Below are 19,876 nucleotides of genomic sequence, written 5' to 3' on the forward strand. Positions count from 1 at the left end.
CACCTCCTGCATCTATAGGCTTCCGCACCCCACCCCCACCCTTCCCAGGAGGGAACACTGAGCAGAGAATGGCCTGGACAGCAGGCAAAACTGGACACTGGCCTATACTTGGGTTATCACATTCCAGGCATCAAGGAAGGGAAATGACACTGGTTTGTGCTGGCCACTTTCTTTCCTCATTCCTGGCAATAAGGATGTGCAAACTGAGCCCAGAGAGGGCACTCGGCCGAGACCATGCAGCACAGCTGTGTTCTTTGTTCTAAGCTGTGTTCTTTGTTCTCACCAACCTGTGTCCGTCCAGGGCCGGCAGGGACCCCTGGGATGGGGAGGGAGGGCTCTCTGCCGCCAGTGCCTAAGGAGCCCAGGTGCAAAGACAGATAGGTAGACTCTCTTCAGAGAATTCTTCAAAGCCTTGCAAGGAAGCACCCAGCACAGTGCCTAGCACACAGTAGGCCCTCCAAAGCATTTCCTGACAACAGGAAGTGGTGGGGAACTTGAACCCAGACTGAATCTGGAAGAAGTCGTTACTCTTCCTCCAGGAAGAACTGTGAATCCCCGGGTCTAAAAGGAACTGTCCTCATTGTAGGGTCAAACAAGTCATCTTCTTTTCAAGGGGGGGTCGCTGAGGGATCAGGCCACAGGACCCCCCTGGGCAGACTCTCAGGGTCTCACTCCAGCAACAGTGGAGGAAGCCAGGAGCTTGGAGCGGTGTGAGGCGCCACCTGGTGTCCAAACGGGGCAAGGCAGGCTTGGGTGGGAATCTATGGAGGGGTACAATTCAGGGAAGGCTCCAGGGAGCAGCACCCTACTGAATAGATAGACAACAAACAAGAAAAAATAAGTAGGGCTGCCAGTCATAGAGCAAAGAAAAAGTTAAGTAGGGAACAAACTGAAACGTTAGCTAGGCTGGTCCGGGAAGCCTTGCTGAGAGACTGAGTCAACTGCCTGAAGGAAGTTTGGGGCCGGATGTGCAGGTCTCTGGGAGGAGAGCTTTTCAGGCAGAGAAAACAGCCAGTGCCAGGCCAGGAGTGCCAGGGTCAGAGAAGCACGGGTAGAGGCAGTGTGTCCAGGGCGGTGTGCAAAGGTCCGAGGTGTGTGGCCCGTAGATCCTGAGAAGGGCTGTAGCTTCTATTCTGCATGCGAAAGGGAGCTGATGGAGGGTCTGGAGACAAAAGAGACAAGGTCTGACTGCATTTCAACTGGATCCCTCTGGCTGCTGTGCTGTGACTAGAATGTTGGGGTCTTGGCGGAAGGTGAGGGCACCTGGGAGGCTTCTGCAAGGATCTGGTGAGAGGTGGTGGTGGGTCTAACGAGGGTGGAAGCAGTAAGGCGGTGCGAGGGAGTCAGATTCTGGGTATACGCGTATTTTTCACATAGAGCCAACCACACCAGATGTGCCGGTGAGACAAAGAGAGAAGTCCAGAAAGACTGCAAGGTTTGGGGCCTGAGCCAATGGCAGGATGGAGTCACCGTTAACTTAGGTAAGGGAAGCGGGCGGAGGTGCTCATTGAGAGGGCCTATCAGGAGCTCAGGTGAGGTGCCTAGGACAGGTGAGGTGCCTACGACACATCCAGGTGGAGAGGTCAAGGAGGAACACACTCCCCAGACTTCAGCATGCATCAGAGCCCCCAGGGAGCTGGCAGCAGGAGCTGACGCCCTCAGCCCTCCCCTCCCGAGCTGCTGATTCAGTAGGTCTGAGCTGGGGCCTGGGATTCTGCATTCCTAGCAAGTTTCCAGGTGATGCAGATGCTGCCCGATGGCCAGCCACACTCGGAGTAGTGCTGAGGCAGACGGCTGGATGTATGATTCTGGGTTGCAGGACAGAGATCCTGGCAGGTGATAGGATTTTGGAGGCATTGGCACATAAAACCACGAGAGTAGATGCAAGCTCCAAGGAAGTGTGTTCACAGAGGGAAGAAAAGAGTGGGAGTTGGAGAGATAAGAAGGGATCATCAAAGAAGGTGCAGGTGGAAAGGCCAGTGGAGGGTAGGAAACCAGGCAGATGTGGTGTCTGGGGACCAAAGGAGATAGGGCTTCAAGAAGAAGGAATGACGGGGGTCAAAAAGTGCTGATGAGATAAGTGTGATGAATCTAGTCACGTGGAGGCCATAGTTAATGTGATAGATTTTGTGATTCCTTTTTTATTCAACAGTAAAAGGACAAACATATATTATGTGTTACATATAGTACATCCTATGTTATACATTATAATTATAGTGCATATTATAATTACACTTACTTCCTATATTATGTATACTTCTTTAATTTTATATGTATTTTATGTTTTTATGTAATAAAAATTTACATACATTTTATGTAATAAAAATGGTGGTAAATACTAACTAGACATACTGTGGTGATCATTTTGCAATACGTACATATATCAAATCATGATGTTGTATACTAGAAGCTAATATAATGTTTTATGTCGATTATATCTCAATTTAAAAAATAATAAAAATAAATAAAAAAGGAAAGAACTGCGTGAAGGGAACTAGAGACTGACAAATGATGGAAATATCTTTTCACTTCGTATTCTTGGTAAAACTTAGGATTATTTAATTTATAAACTCAAAACCTATACTATTAGACGAGTGCCCACAGAGTCAGGAAACAAAGCCGTATAACTTAGAGGTATTTTAAAGAACATGTCAAAGAGTATAATCCAGTTCTACACGAAGGCATTCAGGTCACCAAAGTCAAGTCCAAAATATGTAATCTAGTCTCCCATATTTGTTACTCCTTTGCACTTAAACAATTAATTCCTGTTTGTTAGCAAATCAAGAAAGATTGAACGTAGGTCAACAATTCTCTGAGCTTATTTCCCTTTTAAATAATCAATATCCCAAGGACTCTTAACTCCTCTTTTATAGGAACTGACCATCTCTCAATGATAATAGATAATAATAACAACAACAACAACATTCTCTGGTTGCATCAACTGGATGAGTTAGAAGCTCAAATTAAAAATGAATATATAACATATAATAAAAGCATATAATATATACATAAATAAAATGTAGTATGTATGTATACAGTAAGAGGAGCTTAATTCCCAGATAACTGTTAGAGATCGCAGCTTCAGGCCAGTAATCACGAGCCGTAAACCAGCCTGTCAGGAGGCTTGCCTTGGAATTTCAGCTCTGTAAGTATGTAAGATGCTGTGTGACCTTGGGCAGGTTACTTCACTTCTCTGGGCTTCTTTTTCTTCCTTAGCTATATGAGGCAGGAAGACTTATTAAAGTAGAAGTCTCAAAAGTTCCTTTGAGCTCTTCGATATCTTAATTATCACCTCCTCAGAGACGCCCTACCTGACCACCCCCCGCCCCAGCCAAGGTAGCCCCCGCCCAAGTCAGCGGGATCGTCATAGGTCTATCACAGTCTGACACTATCTGCGCACATGGCAGTTCATTCCCCTGCTGTCTGCTCCCCCGCACTATAAACTCTAAGCAGGCAGGCACCGTTTCCTCCTTGTTCAGAGTTTGGTCTCCAGCAAGACGGGTATCTTTGCAAAGATCTTTTTTCCATTCCGAGGGAAACGGGGAGCTGTTGGAGCGTTTCGAGCAGACACTTTCTGGGCTTAAATTTATAACATGGTCTGACTTCAATTTATGATAAGATCATGGGGCTGCCATGATGAGAATAGACCGAGGGACGCAGAGAGGCCAGTTAGGAGGCCACTGCGGTCCCCACGCAGGACACGGGTGGTAGTGGAACAGGTGGAGGTGGCGAGAACTGACAGGTCTCTGGGCACATTGTGAAGGTAAAGCCAGCAGGATGGGCTGCTGGACTGGATGTGGCTGTGAGGGAGACGAGTGTCAAGGCAGTCTCCACAAGGTTACATCTAAAGTGACTGGAAATTCCGTTAAATTCCATGGGAAGACATAGGGCAGGTTTGAGGAAATGTATCAGGAGTCTCGTTTTACTAAGTCACAGAGTTCTGTTAGACATTGAAATGAAAATGTGACGAAAGCAGATGGAACCGGCCTGGAGTTGAGCAGAGAGCCTGGTGGGAGGTAGGAATTGTGGCATCGTGGGCCGCTGGATGAGATCACCAGGGCAGTGAGAGTCGAGAGACAAGCAGGAGGCCTGAGGCCTGGAGGCCCTCCCGTCACCCTGTGGAGACCACAGAACACACAAGACCCTGGAGGCAGAAAGCAGGGGGCAAACCCCTGGGGGGTCCGAGCTCTGACCACAGGGGCATTGCATGGAGAGGCCCCAGGCCTTGGAACGGGCCAGACCCTCTGGGGCTGCTCCCTGTGCCAGTAGCGGAGACACCGCCACAAGGAGAACACTGGCTGAGCACCTTCTGTATGCAGACACCTCACCAGTGCCTCAACCAACAGGACATGGTCATATTCCCTGACCCCAGCCCTCTGAACAAGGATAGTATTTTCCATCCTGGATATACCTCCATTTGCTAGGGGAGGAACTGGGGGAACACAAAGATGACAGGTCCCCCATGATCACACAGCAAGCCAGTGTTAAAGGGAGAACAGCAAACAGGCTGCGTGAGGTAGGGCAGGAAGTGAGCGCCTCCTGTAAACAGCTGCTATGTTCTGAGCCCTCTACCCACAGCATCGAGTGGGGCAGCTGTGGGGCAGCTCCTATCCTCCCCAGACTGTCACACTGTATATTGTACTTGTTGGTTTCTGTGGGGACAGAGTCCCAGAGAGCAGTTTCCAGGCTCTCGGCCTCATGTGGAAAGGTGCTGTGACTAGTTGGCCATCAGCTGTTACCGGTGAGCCATTAGCCACTGATATAACTGCCGTGGCTGAGCTAGCAAGCGCGTATTGTGGATTGCGGATTGTAGAGAGGTTGGTTACAGTTAGCAAGTGAGGTTGGTTGGCAGAGAAGCTGACGGCGGGTTGCGGATCGTGTGGCTCCTGCTTCCTGTGTCTCCTGCCCAGCCGCCAGCGAGACTATAATGGTGTGACTCCCCTATCTATGGCTCCGTGAGTGTTCCTTTTTGGCCTCACCATATCCTGCGTTCTTGTGAGGGGAGCTGGACCAGAGATCCCGCATGACATCCTGCATGACAGTTTCCTAGCTCCCTTTACCCCCACTTAGTGTAAGCTCCATGAGGACAGGCTGATCATCTATTCTGTTCACTGCTGAGTCCCCACCCCTAGAATGGTGATGGGCCCAGAAAAAGCATTCAGTTAATATGTGTTGAATAAACAAATGGAGACTAAAATGGTTCAGGGAATTGGGAGAAAGACTTGTCTACTCTATCCTCTCTGTTCAGTTCAAAGCAGGATGAAGTGAGAAGTGAAGAAAAGATGAAGGAAAGTGGCTCCTGAGTGTGGGGGGCATGCCGAGAGATCTCCAAGACCTAGGCTTTAGATGAGAGTTGGGATGGCTGCTGGAGGACCCAGGTGTTGCCAGATTTATAGTTTGCAATTCAGGGAAGGACAGCACCACCTGTAACCTTAATCCACGTTCCACACTCCTGGTTCACAGGTACCTGCCCTCAGGGGGAGGCAGGCCGACCAGGCTGAAACCCCTGCTGTCATCGCCAGGTGTGTTTGGGACAGTACCTGCATCTGCTACATGGTTTCGAGCTTTACCCCATGCCAGGCATGTGCCAGCACTCCACCTGCCTGCGTGGGTCCCTCTCCGCCACCCTCTCTGTGGCCTGTAGCATCCCAGGTTCCTGAGGAGAACAGTGGACCCTGGAGAGGCTAAGGAACTTGCCAAAGTCACACATCTCATGTCTGAGACTCGAATCCAGTTTGACCCCAAAGCCCAAGGTCTTGATAGCTTTAGAAGAGGAATTATTTTACCATTCTGGGTGTCAGTTTCTAAAATTAAGAGTAATGATTGCTGTATTCACAACGTAGGTGTGTTGCTTGAAAGCCATATGAGGTTGTCCCCGCTCCCCCATGAGCCCTTCCTCCTCTTCGCCTCCTGCTGGCGCCCACCCCACTCCAGGCTGTCTGGCTCCTCCTTTCTGTCCTGGGCCAGGCACCCAAAGCAACCCTGTGAGTAGTTCACAAAGGTAGCCAAGCCCCACATAAAGCGGTCTCTTCCTCCAGCGCCTGACAAGTCCCGTGACTGTCCCCCACACAACATGACAGGGCAGTGGGAGCAGCAGCCCCTGAGAAAGTCTCAGCAGGACCCTCTGACCGGGAGCTTTCTGCATCCCTGAACTGGAAGTGCCTGCCAATGCCAGCTCTGACCAGCAGAGGACAGCAGCAGTCTGAGGAAGGCCCACGTTCCACGTGGGGACCATTTCCTCCACAGGACAGAGAGCAACACAAAGAGGAAAGCAAGCCAGGTTTCTCTGAGGTCCACACCCTGCTTCACCTGGGGCAGCCGACCTTTTATTTCTTCACCGCTTTCCACAGGACAGTCTGTGTGGCCAAACGCTCTCTGGCTGCTACTATTGCTACTGTAGCTGCTACTGATGAACAACCACCATAATAATAAAGCCTTCTCGGTAGATGATCTTTAAGTTTCTTCCAGAGTGACGGTCAATTCTGTGTGTAGTTCAACAATGTGAAAAATCGGTACATCCCATATAAAACCCACCGCTGGATATATAAGTAAAACAAACACACCTCCAGAAGTCAGTGGTGGAGAGCCAGGCCCTGCAGCCAGGCTTCCGGGACGCAACTCCTGCCTCCATCACTCACCGTGTGACCTTGGAAAGTTACTTCACCTCCCTAAGCTCGCTTTTCTCATTTATAAAATGAAAATAATAACAGAGCTAACGCATAGGGTTGTGTGTTGTGAGGAATGGCGGAGATAATCCAACAGGACATGTGGTACCCCGGCTCAGTAATTGCCCCACCGCCTGAGGATGCAATAACTCCCCTCACACGTCCCTTCGGCCCACTCTCTCCTGTGGAACCTTCCTGTCCTCCCATCTCCTGCTCCAAGCACTTTCTAATTCAAGGGCCATGCATGCTCCAGCTGGGGTACACCTGTTCACAAGTCACACCCCTTCTCCCCACCTCAGTGACTCAGTGGGATGGGTTCAGCTGTGTGGAATGAAATTGCAAAACAACATTATGTCAGACCATGAAGTTTATGCCTCTCACACGTAAAAGAAGGCAGGAGGTGGCTGGTATAGGGCTGGCACGGCAGTTTTAAGACATTGTGAGGAACTTGGCTCTTTCTGTCTTCCCGTGCTGCTAACAGTAGTCCATGCCTGCTACCTCCTGGTCCACGATGGCTGCCTGAGCACCAGCCATCAGTTCCACCGAGGATGGTGACCTGGTCAAACACAGTGACAGTGAATTCCGGACAGATTTAGAGTCATATCAGCAGGATTTGATAATGGATTCGCCATGGAAATGGGGGCCAGGGAGGTGCCCAGGGTGACTCCTGAGTGGCTGAATGAGTACCAGATGGGTATTGTTTCCATCTCCTGAGACAGCGACAGCGGTCTGAAGGCCAGGACGTGGCAGGCACTAGAGTCACAATGCACATTAGCGTGTCAGTGCTGTGAGGAAGTGCAGGGAAGAAGGCCGTCCAACCCAGTCTGGTGCCAGAAAGGCATGAGCGGGTGTGGCAAAGGCGATTAACTCTCGGGGAGCTGGAGCCCAGAGCTGCCATTTGAGTTTCGGCTGGCCATGTGCCTCATGGTTTGGGCTGCGTGCCCCTGGTGGATGGTGCCCCTACGCTGCAGGTCAGTATTCAGGCTGGGCTTACAAGCGATACGATAAGGGAATAAATGGCAGTGAGTGTGCGGTCCCTCAGGCTTCTGACAATAGAAGCGTGTTCATTACTCCATTTACACACCAAGGGAATCAGCTCAGTCAACAACGGAGCGTAACGTGAGAAGCCATGTTTATAGAAATCTCCCGGTGTGTGCTGGGCACGTTCACATATGTATTTGGGGAGGAGCCCCGGGATTAAAACTCTTAGTCATTTTACCATTGCTTGAGACCCCAATATGCGTCACAGTGTGGAGAAGCTTGGGAATATCCTGGAGGGGAAACATGGTAACGAGCGGCCTGGCGTGGCATGAACAGAGTGGACTCCTTCTTTCAGATGCACAGGAAATGGGCAGGGGGAGCATCATATTTCAGGAGCGTGCAGACTCCACCCCAGAGCTGCTAATTCCTTTTGGCTTGCAGTTGTGCAGAGGATAAAGTATTTGGTGAACTACAACGCCCCTGGTTGCTAAGTACAAGAAATACACCTTCGTCCCTCGTGTTTTCTTCCCCACGGGAAACTCTCAGCCCCAAAGCAAACCTCTCTTAGATTGCCTCCAGACCTGCATTCACGCTCACAGAGGCCTGTGGGCGTGGCTTCCCCATCTCACCCGTCCCTGGGAAGAGCCTCTTTTCAGACCCCACCTCCTCACATTTCTCTCAGGCTGTTGAACTGGTCAAGGTCAAGGTATCAAGAGAAAGGTATGGGTTGCCCTGATGGCGCTGCCCCGCTGGGGAGGTCTTTTCAGAGCCAAAGCTCCTTTGGTGCGAGGAGCTTCCTGGTCCAGTCTCAGAGGCCGTGCTGGTCCCAAGGAAAGATGTCTGTCATCCCCATCTGTGTTCTCTCTTACAGGTAAGTCAGGCTCGAGCAGCCGGGAGGGCGGTGTGATGACACACTTGGCAGTTTGGGAGCAAAAGCGGCCACAGTAAGACATGATTGGTTCATTGCTTCTCAAGTCTCAGCTGGGGTGGACTTGCGTGTGCAGACTTCTCCTTCCCAAAGGAGACTTCTCTGGGCCTGGAGAGGGGATGCCCAGCCTCCGGGTCACACTGAGGGCCCCTAGCCTTGGTTGGGGGAAGCAGAGGGGACAGTGGTTTCTGGGTACGTCAGGCCAGGACCTGGCCCCATTGTCTGCGCATGTGGCATGCACCGCGCTGCCTGCTCCAAGGAGGGCATCCCCCACGACCTGTGACATTGGCTCTGAAGAGCTTCTTCTAGCAGCTTCTAATGGCTGAGACCTACTGGCTTGGGATGGAGGGGTGCAGGGAGCTTCCGGGACCTCACCAATCACAGCTGGGTGCTCCAGAACACCTTCATCTCCGTGGCATGCAGCCTCAGCCGCTCCCAAACTCATGGCATCCCACCAGCCATGTCACCCACCCTGGCTCTGTGTCTCTTCCTGTCACTGTCTCCCACCCGTCACCTTGCGTCAAGGTTCAAGCCAGTGGGAATGAGTTTTAGACTCCAATGACCTGTGTGTGGGGGAGGTGGCATTGTGACGTCTCCGTAGGGTCAGGTTTCTGAAGTCACATTTTTTAAATGTATTTTTTAATTGGAGCTGACATACAGTATTGTATTATTGTCATGTTTACAACATAGTGATTAGACATTTATATTCCTTACAAAGTGATCGCCATAAGTCTAGTACCCACGTATCAGTGTACACAGTTATTAGGATATTATTGCCCCAATTCCCTATGCTATACATTACATCCCCATGACTTATTTATTTTATAAATGGAAGTTTGTACCTCTTATCACCCTTTGCCTTTTTCACCCAACCGCCCCCTCCCCCCTGGGGCAACTATCAGTTTGTTCTCTGTATCTGTGAGTCTGTTTTCTTTCTTCATTTGTTTTATTAAATTCCACGTATGTCGCGCGTCCCGCGCAACAAGGGCAGTGAGGAGGCGAGAAAGGGCGGTTTGGGTTAAATTTTTAAGAAAGAAAGAAATAGAGACTTAATGCTGTTAAATCTCTCAGAAGGCCAGGGGTCTCTCAGTCTCAGGACTGGAGCCCTGAATAAAGCCAACTGGAGGCTTTTATTGATAAGTATACGAGGGAGTAGCAGTGTTTTTGGCACGGTTTGTGAGACTCACTTATCACGTTATAGAAACATCCCAAGCCAATTATTTTAACCTTCAAACAGCCGAAGCACAAGTTCCCATGATGTCTTTCCTAAGGTCTGTACCTTCTCAGAGTCAAGTCTCTCATATTGTAACAGTTCTGTTGAGATAAGTGAGAGAACTGATCTTTTGTTGTCCTCATGACTTCTCTCACAAACAGCTGCAAGGGAAAAGCCAGGGCGCGCAACAGACTTTCCCAGGCAGGGGGAAGGGGAGGCAAGGCCCCTTCCCTTATTCTTTTAAGGTAGCTCATTAGGGGTCCCCACTAGATTCCGCCTGGCTTAGGTTGTATCTCCCATGAGATATCTTACCTGTCTTTGGCTGCAAACCATCTTTTGGGGACCAGACAGAGAGATATAATGTGTAAACACAAGGATGGAACAGAGTCCCAGAGAGGCACAATCTCACAGACTCTTCTTTCCTTAAGGAAAGACATGGAGGGACAGTTGGCTAGGCTGTTGTGCGACTACACTCATATAAGTGAATTCATACGGTATTTGGCTTTCTCTGTGACTTATTTCATTTAGCATAATACCCTCTAGGTCCATCCATATTGTTGCAAGTAGCAAGGCTTCATTCTTTTTTATGGCTGAGTAGTATTCCATTGTACACATGTACCACCTCTTCTTTATCCAATCATCTATTGATGGGCACTTAGATTGATTCCATATCTTGGCTATTGTAAATAGTGCTGCTGTGAACACAGGGGTGCAGATATCTCTTCAAATTAGTGTTTTCATTTTCTTCTGAAAAATACCCAGAAGTGGAGTTGCTGGGTCATAAGGTAGTTCTATTTTTAATTTTTGAGATACCTCCATACTGTTTTCCATAGTGGCTGCACCAATTTGCAGTTCCACCAACAGTGCACAAAGGTTCCCTTTTCTCCAGCACTTGTTTTTGTTGACTTATTGATGATATCCATTCTGGCAGGTGTGAGATGGTATCTCATTGTGGTTTGATTTGCATTTCTTTGATAATTAGTGACATTGAGTATCTTTTCATGTTTCTGTTGGTCCTCTGTATGTCCTCTTTGGAGAAATGTCTCTTCATATCCTTTGCCCATTTTAAAATCAGATTTGGGGTTTAATGCTGTTTTTGTATTTGGTGCTTTTCTTTAATCTTTTTTTTTTTCGTTGGGGAATATTGGGGAACGTAAGTGTATTTCTCCAGGGCCCATCAGCTCCAAGTCGTTGTCCTTCAGTCTAGTTGTGGAGGGCGCAGCTCAGCTCCAAGTCCAGTCGCCGTTTTCAGTCTTTAGTTGCAGGGGGCACAGCCCAACATCCCATGCGGGAATCGAACCAGCAACCCTGTTGTTCAGAGCTTGCGCTCTAACCAACTGAGCCACCTGGCCACCCGGGTTCAATGTTGTTTTGTTTTTATCTTTGGTATTTTTTTGCTGGTGAGTTGTGTGAGGAGGTCTTTACATATTTCAGATATTAACCTCTTGTCTGAAGTAACCTCTGACGTCTGGCCCTGAAATGTCAAAGGCTCCTGAGGAATCCGCCAGGGGAAACGGGGAGTGGTGGTCTGCGTGTGTAGCCCCAGACCTAGTGGTTAACTCACCTCCGACCCTCTTCACCTTCTCAATGGCTCCAGGCCTCAGAGCCCTACTGTGGACAGGGTCACCTGGACGGGGCCATCTCGTGCCTGGAAGGGAGCTCAGGACGGTTTCTCCCAGTGCTACAGGCGTGGGATGTACTGTTCCTGGGATGCTTCAGGACTAGGTGCTCCCAGGGGGCTCGGAGGTGATTTCTCTTGGAATGCTTTGGGGCGGCTGCCCCAGGGCTGTGTATCCTCTGCGAATATGGAATGGAGGGATAGATAGATGCCTTCGAACCCCCCAGGGGTTGGCCCCAGGCTGCCCTCTCTGACACGGAAGGGAGGTGTCCCTGAAACCAGGCAGAAGTTTGGGCCCCAGGATGCGGCCTGAACCTCCGCCAGGGATCTGCCCGGATAGCAGTGGTGTCTCCCGAGGGGTACCCCACGCCTTCAGCTCACAGCCCACGCCACCTCGTCCGGAACTGGATCCTCTGCCGGGTGGGAAGTTCTGCTGTGTGCAGGACCAGCCCTAACCCAGGGCACAGACCCTGCCCACTCCAAGGCACTCCTGCCATCCCGCTCACTCCATCCTGCCTGGACCTCCCCTTTGGTCTGTGAAATGGGGATAACTGATTGTCCTCCCATGTAAGGGGCGATTCACAGGTCCTCTGAGGTGCCACTGAGTCACACAGCTCCCCGAATGTCTCCACCCTCCCTTGTCTGAGGGTCCCTCCTTCCCTCAGACCAGCCTCCCTCTAGCAGGGCTGGAGTATTTACTCCCTATGCCTTCCCTGGAGGTGCTGAGCACCCAGACCTCACAGCCCCCCTGGGTGCTGCCCTCAGTTCCTCTCCTTGTCAGGTGTGGGAGGATCTGGCTAAGCCATGGCCCCGGGTCCGTCAGTAGGGTGTCAGACCTGCTGGTGACCCCTAGCTAATGCCTGCACCAGCGCCCTTGGCTTTCTAAACCGAAGGAGGGACGGGGCACCAAGAGCCCAGGAGCTGCCCTCAGGAAGCAGAGGGGAGCCCAGAAGACAAAGTGGGGGAACCTGCGTGTACTGAGCACAGCTGTGGGCACCCAGTGCCGGGCCCTTGACTCTGGCGTCTCTAGTGTCAGTCTCCCAAAGGCTGTGCAAGCGGAGGGACTATTCACGTACAAGTCTTCACGTAAGCTGTCATTTCTCCTGGGTAAATGCTTAGGACTGCAATGGTTGGGCCATACGCTAGGTGAACGCTTAACTTTTTAAGAAAATGCCGACTTGGGATTTTCCAAAGTCGTTGTACCGTTTGACATTCTACCACCACTTTATTAGTAATTTGGATTTCATCAACATTTGTAACTTCTGCGCCAAAAGACGTTATTAAGAGAAAGAAAAGGCAAGACACAGGGTGAAAGAAAATATTTGCAAAGCAGGTATGCTGATGAAGACTGTAGATCTGAGAGATATACAAAGAGAATAACCATATTTCCCACTGAGGAATGAACGACCAGTCAGTACAGGAGCACATTTTAAAAGGGAGCTTGTGAACCCAAAGGACGGTCAGATCAGGGGAATTTCAGGTCCAGTAGCCAGGAGAAGGGGTGGGTGGGACTTCATCTCTGGATGGATATCTATCTATCTATCTATCTATCTATCTATCTATCTACCTATGTATCTACCTATCTATTAATATATAGGCTTGGACTCTTCTTGGCTCTTGTGGGTCTCTCTCTCTGGACTCCACAGAAAGATCTTTCTAACAGTCAGGGCTACCAGAGTTAAGACAAGTCACCTTGAGAGGTAGTAAGTACCCCTCAGCAGAGGGATGTAAATCAAAGCCAACTTTGGATTCGATCCTTTGCTTATCCTGCAATTCTTAGAGTTCCAGTAGTGCCAAGGGAAGAGAGAAGAGTTCTAGAACTTTCTAAACGTGTCTCTGAGGCTTTTCCCCTCGTTACCTATACACTGATTGGGCCCAGGTAAGAAGTCCATGGCATTCATCCAGCATGAATACCTAATGCTTAGGTCTGACCCCGAACCAATTCTGTCTCACCATGGAACAACCCCACCCTGTCGTGACCTCGCCCGTCTCCTTAGAAAGTGCTGCCCAGTCAATATTACAGAAATCTTGGAACCCTCACCATCTATAATCTTCTACCTCCTCCCACTGATTTTTTTCTGTTTATGTCTCTCCTCTCTGGACATTACTTATTCTTTACTTTTAAATATTTGCTTCTGTAAAAAAAAAAAAAAAAAAAAAAAAAAAAAAAAAAAAAAAAAAAAAAAAAAAAACCAGGAAAAAATGAACGCCTGGGACAGATTTATAAAGAATATGCCTGGAGAGGCGGGTGAATTAATTATTCATCATCCTCTCCCTTTGTAACTATTTATTGTCTCATATGCATTTATATGGTACCTATCACTGCAGATCTCGCTCCATGCTGGAGACATAATTTCCAGGGACTGACTACTTGTCTAAGATGCATAGAGGGTATTGCAATACTATTTTATTTCTGACTGTAACGGCACGTGCCATTGTTGGGTAATTGTGTTCATGTTTTTAAATGTGAAAAATAATCAAATATAACTTGAAAGAGATTGTACAGTAATTCAAGGGGATATTAAACCACCAGGAAGTTAGTCTGCAAATAAATAGGCATTTGAGGCTGTCAGGGTGAGCGATGAGGGAGTGGGCTGGCTGTGGGGGGAGGGGAGAGCTGGGGAGACAAAGAGCAGGATCCTGCTGCAGTACCAGGTGACCCCATCACCGGGTGGAGGACGCGGCTTCTGTGGCCATGAATAGAAGGGCTGAAGGCACTGGGTCTCATCTGAGGTAGCCAGACACAGAGGAAAGGGGGCAATTGCCCACTTGGGGTGAAAAGCAGAGAGCGGGAGTGAGGGTGCTGCAGGGCTTCACACGTGGTTGTTTGAGTGGCCTGAGATGTCAGGCTCCAGGGTCCCTGCCGGGGCAGGAGGAACTACCCTTTATAAGTACCTACAACTTACCAGGTGTGTCCTAGCGCCTTTCCACACACTACCTCTTTTTTTTTTTATCATTAAAACACCTCTATGGAAAGATAGTCACTGCTTTCCCATTTTACAGATGGGGAAGCTGGAGCTCAGAGGGGTTAACAAAGCCTGAGTGTTTCCCTGGACATCACTGTTCCATCCAGCAATTCATCTTCTACAGAAGTCACACCCTCCTTACTGCTTTTCTACGCCTTTTCGCTTTGCCTGCACCAATACCTCTTCCTCCGCTCATTAGGAAACGTCCTCTGGACAGCTTTTCACCAGTCCCCAGCCCTCACCTCCTCTGGGGTTCAGCCCTGTCCCACTTCCTCCAGGAAGTCTACCCTGGAGTCTCTGAGACCTGCCTTTCTCTACTCTCCTACAATGGAGGATCCAGGCCATTACCTGGTGCCTGCTTTTCCATTTATCAGATTTTGCTGAGCGCCCACCATGTGCCAGGCTCCGTGCCTCAGTGCTGTGAGGACACCCCAAAGGGTGAGTTGCAACTGAAGCCTTGAATGAACACACATTCCGATCATGTCCACAAACTGGTAATAAATTCCTAAAGCTGATACACTACTCTCTTCACCATAAAACCGTGCTGTACTTTGATGTGGGTATCCACTGAGAAAGGGGGGAGGACTGGCTGAATCTGGGTCATTACCATAGGAAATTCATACAGATAATCATTGACTCATGAATATTAATGCTTTTAATGAGGGTAAGACATTTAAAACAAAGTGTTCATTCTAGCTACTGTTGGACTTGCTCATTATTCTTTCCTGTGTGGCTATTATACATGATTTACCTGTATATCAAGCATCATACAGCTAAATCTACCTGTAGCTAAATAAGGTTAGCCGTTTGTTGGCCAAAATTACAATGTTAACTCATTTCTAGAGTATTCTTGGAGCCAATAGTTTCACATTTAGGTACATGATTTGCACTAACATTATCTGGTTAATGGTACAAACAGCAATTTTCTTTATGGCTTTTTGAAATATAGTAAGATGGTGTTAACACGGTGTGCTTCTGAACTCTATTTATAATGTGTAGCATAAAGCTATTCTGGAGCATGCTAATCTGGAATTTGGAACAATTCAAAAATGAGCTGGGATCAAGTCTGCATGATTCCCACTTATAGAAATAAGGGTTGGTAAGTTAACTGGATAAAGAAGATGATAAAGTAATTACTTCAGTAGCTCTGGAGTCAACACAGAAAATAGCAATCGGATGTAGTCAAAATTACCCTTGAAATTCCCTAAATCACCCTTAAAATATATAAGAACATAACAACTCAAAATACACCCAACAAAACCCCTTTATTTCCTCCACATTAAAAGAAATTTCTCTTCCTTTAGTTCTGCATTAGATAAGAAGTCAGTGTGTATTGGGGGCCATGTTGTGTGAACCCATGTATGTTTGACGTGTGTTCATGTTAACATGTAGGTGACACTCTCCCAACGAGGTGCCTCGTTCTAGAACAGGCTCCATGGGAAACCAAGGCCGGGAGAGGTCATAACCCACTGTGGAGTGTTGCTTCAGATGGTGAGACCGAGTTACTTCTACACTCCTCTCTCTCTCTCTCTCTCTCTCTCTCTCTCTCTCTCTCTCTCTCTCTCTCTCTCTCTTCCTCTCTCTTTTTAAAAACACTTTTACCTCCCCCCGATGAAACTTACATACCGAACCCAAACATCTGAGTTGACTGCACCCAGACAGGTCAACCACAACCGCGGTGCCCACCTTCACTGAAGCAGGTCCCGGATGAGCCGATGGCCATTTGGAGAACTAAGGGATCTAAGGAGCTGATGTCCTCTCTCAGTTTCCGCTGGCCCAGACTGCTGTCGCCCCTCCTTGGTGTGTCCGAGTAGGGGGTACACTTGGTGAGAACAGGCACACTCCACGGCTGGAATCTCTACTCCACTTCTGATCTACACTGTGCTCTGAGAATTGCTGTTCTGCTTGGGGAAACTTTGTTCTCTCAACTATGGCGGGGTTTAATTACCATGCTCCTGCTGTGGGGGAAAAGCCTGTTCTGGAAGCAAGGCCCTCTCAGACCAATCTGTCATCTTACTCATTGAGCGATGGTTCCGCCACAGGGCAGGAAATTAGAAAAGATCTGCATTTGGGAGAAGGCTGGTGGGTGGTTGGAACACAGCCCTGGAAAGGCCTGGGGGCCTCAAAGGGCTCGGGTGAGGGGAAGAGAGTGCGGAACAGCCTGGCACTGAGCCTTTGTGCCCTTTCCTCGAGCTCCAAGGCTTAGAGCTCTGGCCTCTGGCCATCCTATTTCCCAAAGCAGCCAGCAGAGTGCGGCTGAGGGACACGGCCTCTTAGCCTGTCCAAGTCCTAGGAATGCTGGCCTAATAATAGGCAACGGTTTCCATTGGCTTCCATTTGTGGAACACTCACATGGGCCAGGCCCTGTGAAAACTTCTTCCAAATTTCCCAGGAATGAATGAATCTCAATGCACAGACTCAGGTGTGCAAGAAATATACTAGAATCCACTTGTTTGGAGTCCTGTGACAATCCTGGGCCTGACCCCATAGCCGGCATTTCTGGGTATCCCTGCTAGCTGGCTTCTGCCTGCGTACCCCGCAGGAGGTTGTCCCAGTTACCTTTGCTACACAACTTGCTGCCCCCGAACACAGTGACTAAAAGGAACAATCATTCTATTATTTTGTCAGTTCTGGGGGTCAGGAATTTGGGCACAGCTGAGTGATTCTTCTGCTGTGTATGGCATTGACGGGATCCGAGCAATGGCATTCAGCTGCCCTGGTCTAGATTGGACAGTCCACAGTGGCTTTGCTCACGTGTGCGGTTCCTTGGCGGGGACAGCTGGCAAGGTGAGCACCGCTGAGCCCCGCTTCCTCTCAGCGTAGTGGCCGGGGCTCTCCAAGCAGTCCGTCCAGTGGGTAGTCATTCTTCTCATAGAGCAGGTCAAGGCTCCAAGAGACCAAGGCAGAAGTCCTCTTATGCCCAGAACTGGCACAGCACTATTTTTACTACAGTCCATTAATCAGAGCAGTGCCAGGCAGCCCAGATTCAAGGGAAGGGACACAGAGCCAACCTCTGAGTTTTGGGCCACTTTCATTCCCCCACAGAGGCACAGGCAGGATATTGGAGGGTGGGCAAAAGGGAGAACGGCACCTTTCCCCTCTCCTCTCTGCCTGGATCAGCAGATCTGAGAACGCTGTGTATATTTCAGGGCTTCAATACTTCCTGGACACATGAGTCATGGTGTAGCTTCCTCCATGTGACCTGAGCCCCGGGTACAGGAAACACCCTCCAGGGTGGTATCGGGGCCCCAGGAGGCTCTCAAAGAGTGAGGCATTTGGAAGTTCATCTGATCCTGAGTCACCCACCTCTGCTAAGTGGTCTGCCATCCGTCAGCATGGCCATACAGGGCTGACCACTCTCCGCAATTCTGTCCTACTCGTGAAGACTGGGACTTCTCTACAAGACTGCCTGGGCCCTCCGCCCTGAACACACTACGTGCCATTTTCCCTCTCCCATCTTAACAGTTGTCTTAATAGAGGAGCCAGGAGGCCCAGAGAGCTGAGGGCATTTAGTAGAATACAGCCACTGCCCTGACCTCTCTTTCGTCACCTCCTACCCATGCTTCCCACTGGCTGAACCCAATTAGAAGCCAAAGGTCATAGGCACCTGGGAGGTGCCATTCGTGGAGGCCAGTGTTCTAGGGCACAGGCAGAGTGACCACAGGGGTGAAGGGCGTGTACCCAGCACGGTTACCGCCTCATAAAGCTTCTCCTCCCTCTCCTGCACTGTGTAACTAGGTCCATAGTTACACAGTAACTGTGTTAGGAGTTAGGAGTCCTCACGGGGGCTGTGGAAGAGGTCTCTAAGGAGGCCCCTTGATGGAGGACATAACCCCTGAGCTGGGCCAAAAGGAATGGCATTGGAGGCAGAGGGATCAGTATGAGCAAAGACACAGAAACAAAGCGAAAAAGAAAATTAGCAAGGGGTTTCTATAGAAGCACAAAGAGTATGGATGTCACATACTAGCGCTCGCTTTCCTTAGAAATGGCAGGAGATGAGTTTTATTATAGAAGCAGAAGGGGAGGGGCAGCTCATGGAGGACCCCCTGTGTATAAAGACCTTCTCTTCCTGGTGGTGGTGGGGAGCCAAGAATGGGTCTGTCTGGGTCCCATTAAGGCCACAGTGTCTAGGCGTGCCCACAGACTGCCCAGGCCACGGCAGGAGCAGTATTTGGTGAGTGGGCGAGTGAATGAGTGAGTGAAAGAAGAAATGAATGGAAGCAGATTTGCCTTTAAGACAGGTCATTCCAAAGGCTGCATGATTCCCACATTCCCAGTCCAACAACGTCTTCCCTGATGGGCTGGACATGTAACAATTCTCAGATTCTTGTCTGGGCATTGGAAGCTGAGGGTCACCGCTCCCAGAACACGTGCCGCCATCTAAGCCGACGTACACAGGTCATTTAGGTCATCTAGGCGGTGCACAGGCCCAGCTTTAGAAACACTGGGACACAGGGTAAGAGAGTTACTCTTCTTCCAGTCTCTTTCTAGTCTGTGTACCTCAACGACCAGGCTATATTTCTTGCTGGCATGCCTTGAACACTTCAAAATATAGGCTAGTCTGTCCCCACCCATTGTTTTTTAATCACCACAAGAATATGGTGCAAGCATTCTGGGGTCATCCCCCCAGCAGTCCTTCCCCAGTGCTCCTAGCCTTGGTGAACTGGTGCCCAAGCCAGAGACCTGGACGTCATCCTTACACTCTCTCCCTCCTCCAGGTATCCCCAGTTATTTAACAGTTAGTCCTGTCCAGTTAGTCCCGTCCGTTCCACCTTCTAAGAATCGGCAGCAGTCGTCCTCTCTTCTTCATGCCAGTGGCACCATCGTCTTACCACATCTCTGAATGGCCTCCCAGCTGACCTTGGGTATTCTCTCCCGCCCGCTCCTCCAATCGCATCTATACCTTCCTCCAATCCTGTATACACCCTTCTCTAAGCCTGTCTGCACCGTCCCCCAACCCGTGCACACGCTCCAGGCAGAGTTATCTTCCAAGACACAAGTTCAACCATGCCACTTCTTTTGATGCCCCCCCCCATCACCTTCAGGATCAAGCTCCTCATGATGCTTTCAGTTTAGTGGGGGAGCACAACCAAAAACAATAAACAAACAAATGAAATATAATCAAGTAGCGATCGATGTTCTGAAGAAAACTACAGCAGCAGCCAGAAAGCAAGTGGGCACTTATGTTTAGACACGGTGGTGAAGGTGGGGAGGGCGGGGGTGTCTCTAAAGAGGTGGAATGTGAGCAGAGACCTGAGCACTTAGTTCGTCCTCGGTAAAATGTAGTTGACTCACTAACTAGCTGAGTATCTCACTGAGAGAAACACTAACCCATTTTTCTGGAAGTCTTTCCCTCCAGCTAATTTTGTTCCAAGTCATAAGCATGAAGCTTGGGGGACTGGAGTGGGAGTTTTAATTACCCGACATGCAGCAAAGGGAATGGAAGCCCCAAACCCCAGAAGCCTTTTCTGCAAAAGGTCCAGGGCTTGCTAATAAAATGGTGCT

At 49.5% G+C, this 19,876-nt stretch overlaps 1 protein-coding gene across 6 annotated transcripts in view; it reads left to right on the top strand.

Annotated features, from left to right (window-relative positions):
* Positions 1-19,876, top strand: part of KCNIP1 (potassium voltage-gated channel interacting protein 1) — a 259,249-nt gene that overhangs the window by 180,777 nt on the left and 58,596 nt on the right. The window contains exon 2 of one of the 6 annotated variants that reach the window (XM_081035842.1): positions 8,518-8,590. The exons of 4 other annotated variants lie outside the window; for them this stretch is intronic. The gene's annotated coding sequence lies outside the window, so the exon portion shown is untranslated. Of the gene's footprint in view, positions 1-8,517; positions 8,591-19,876 lie in introns of those variants that run through there. One more of the 6 variants, XM_081035841.1, reaches the window with a different exon arrangement.

Source organism: Rhinolophus hipposideros (assembly GCF_964194185.1).
Source record: "Rhinolophus hipposideros genome assembly, chromosome: 23".
In the NCBI taxonomy this organism is placed as follows: domain Eukaryota; kingdom Metazoa; phylum Chordata; class Mammalia; order Chiroptera; family Rhinolophidae; genus Rhinolophus; species Rhinolophus hipposideros.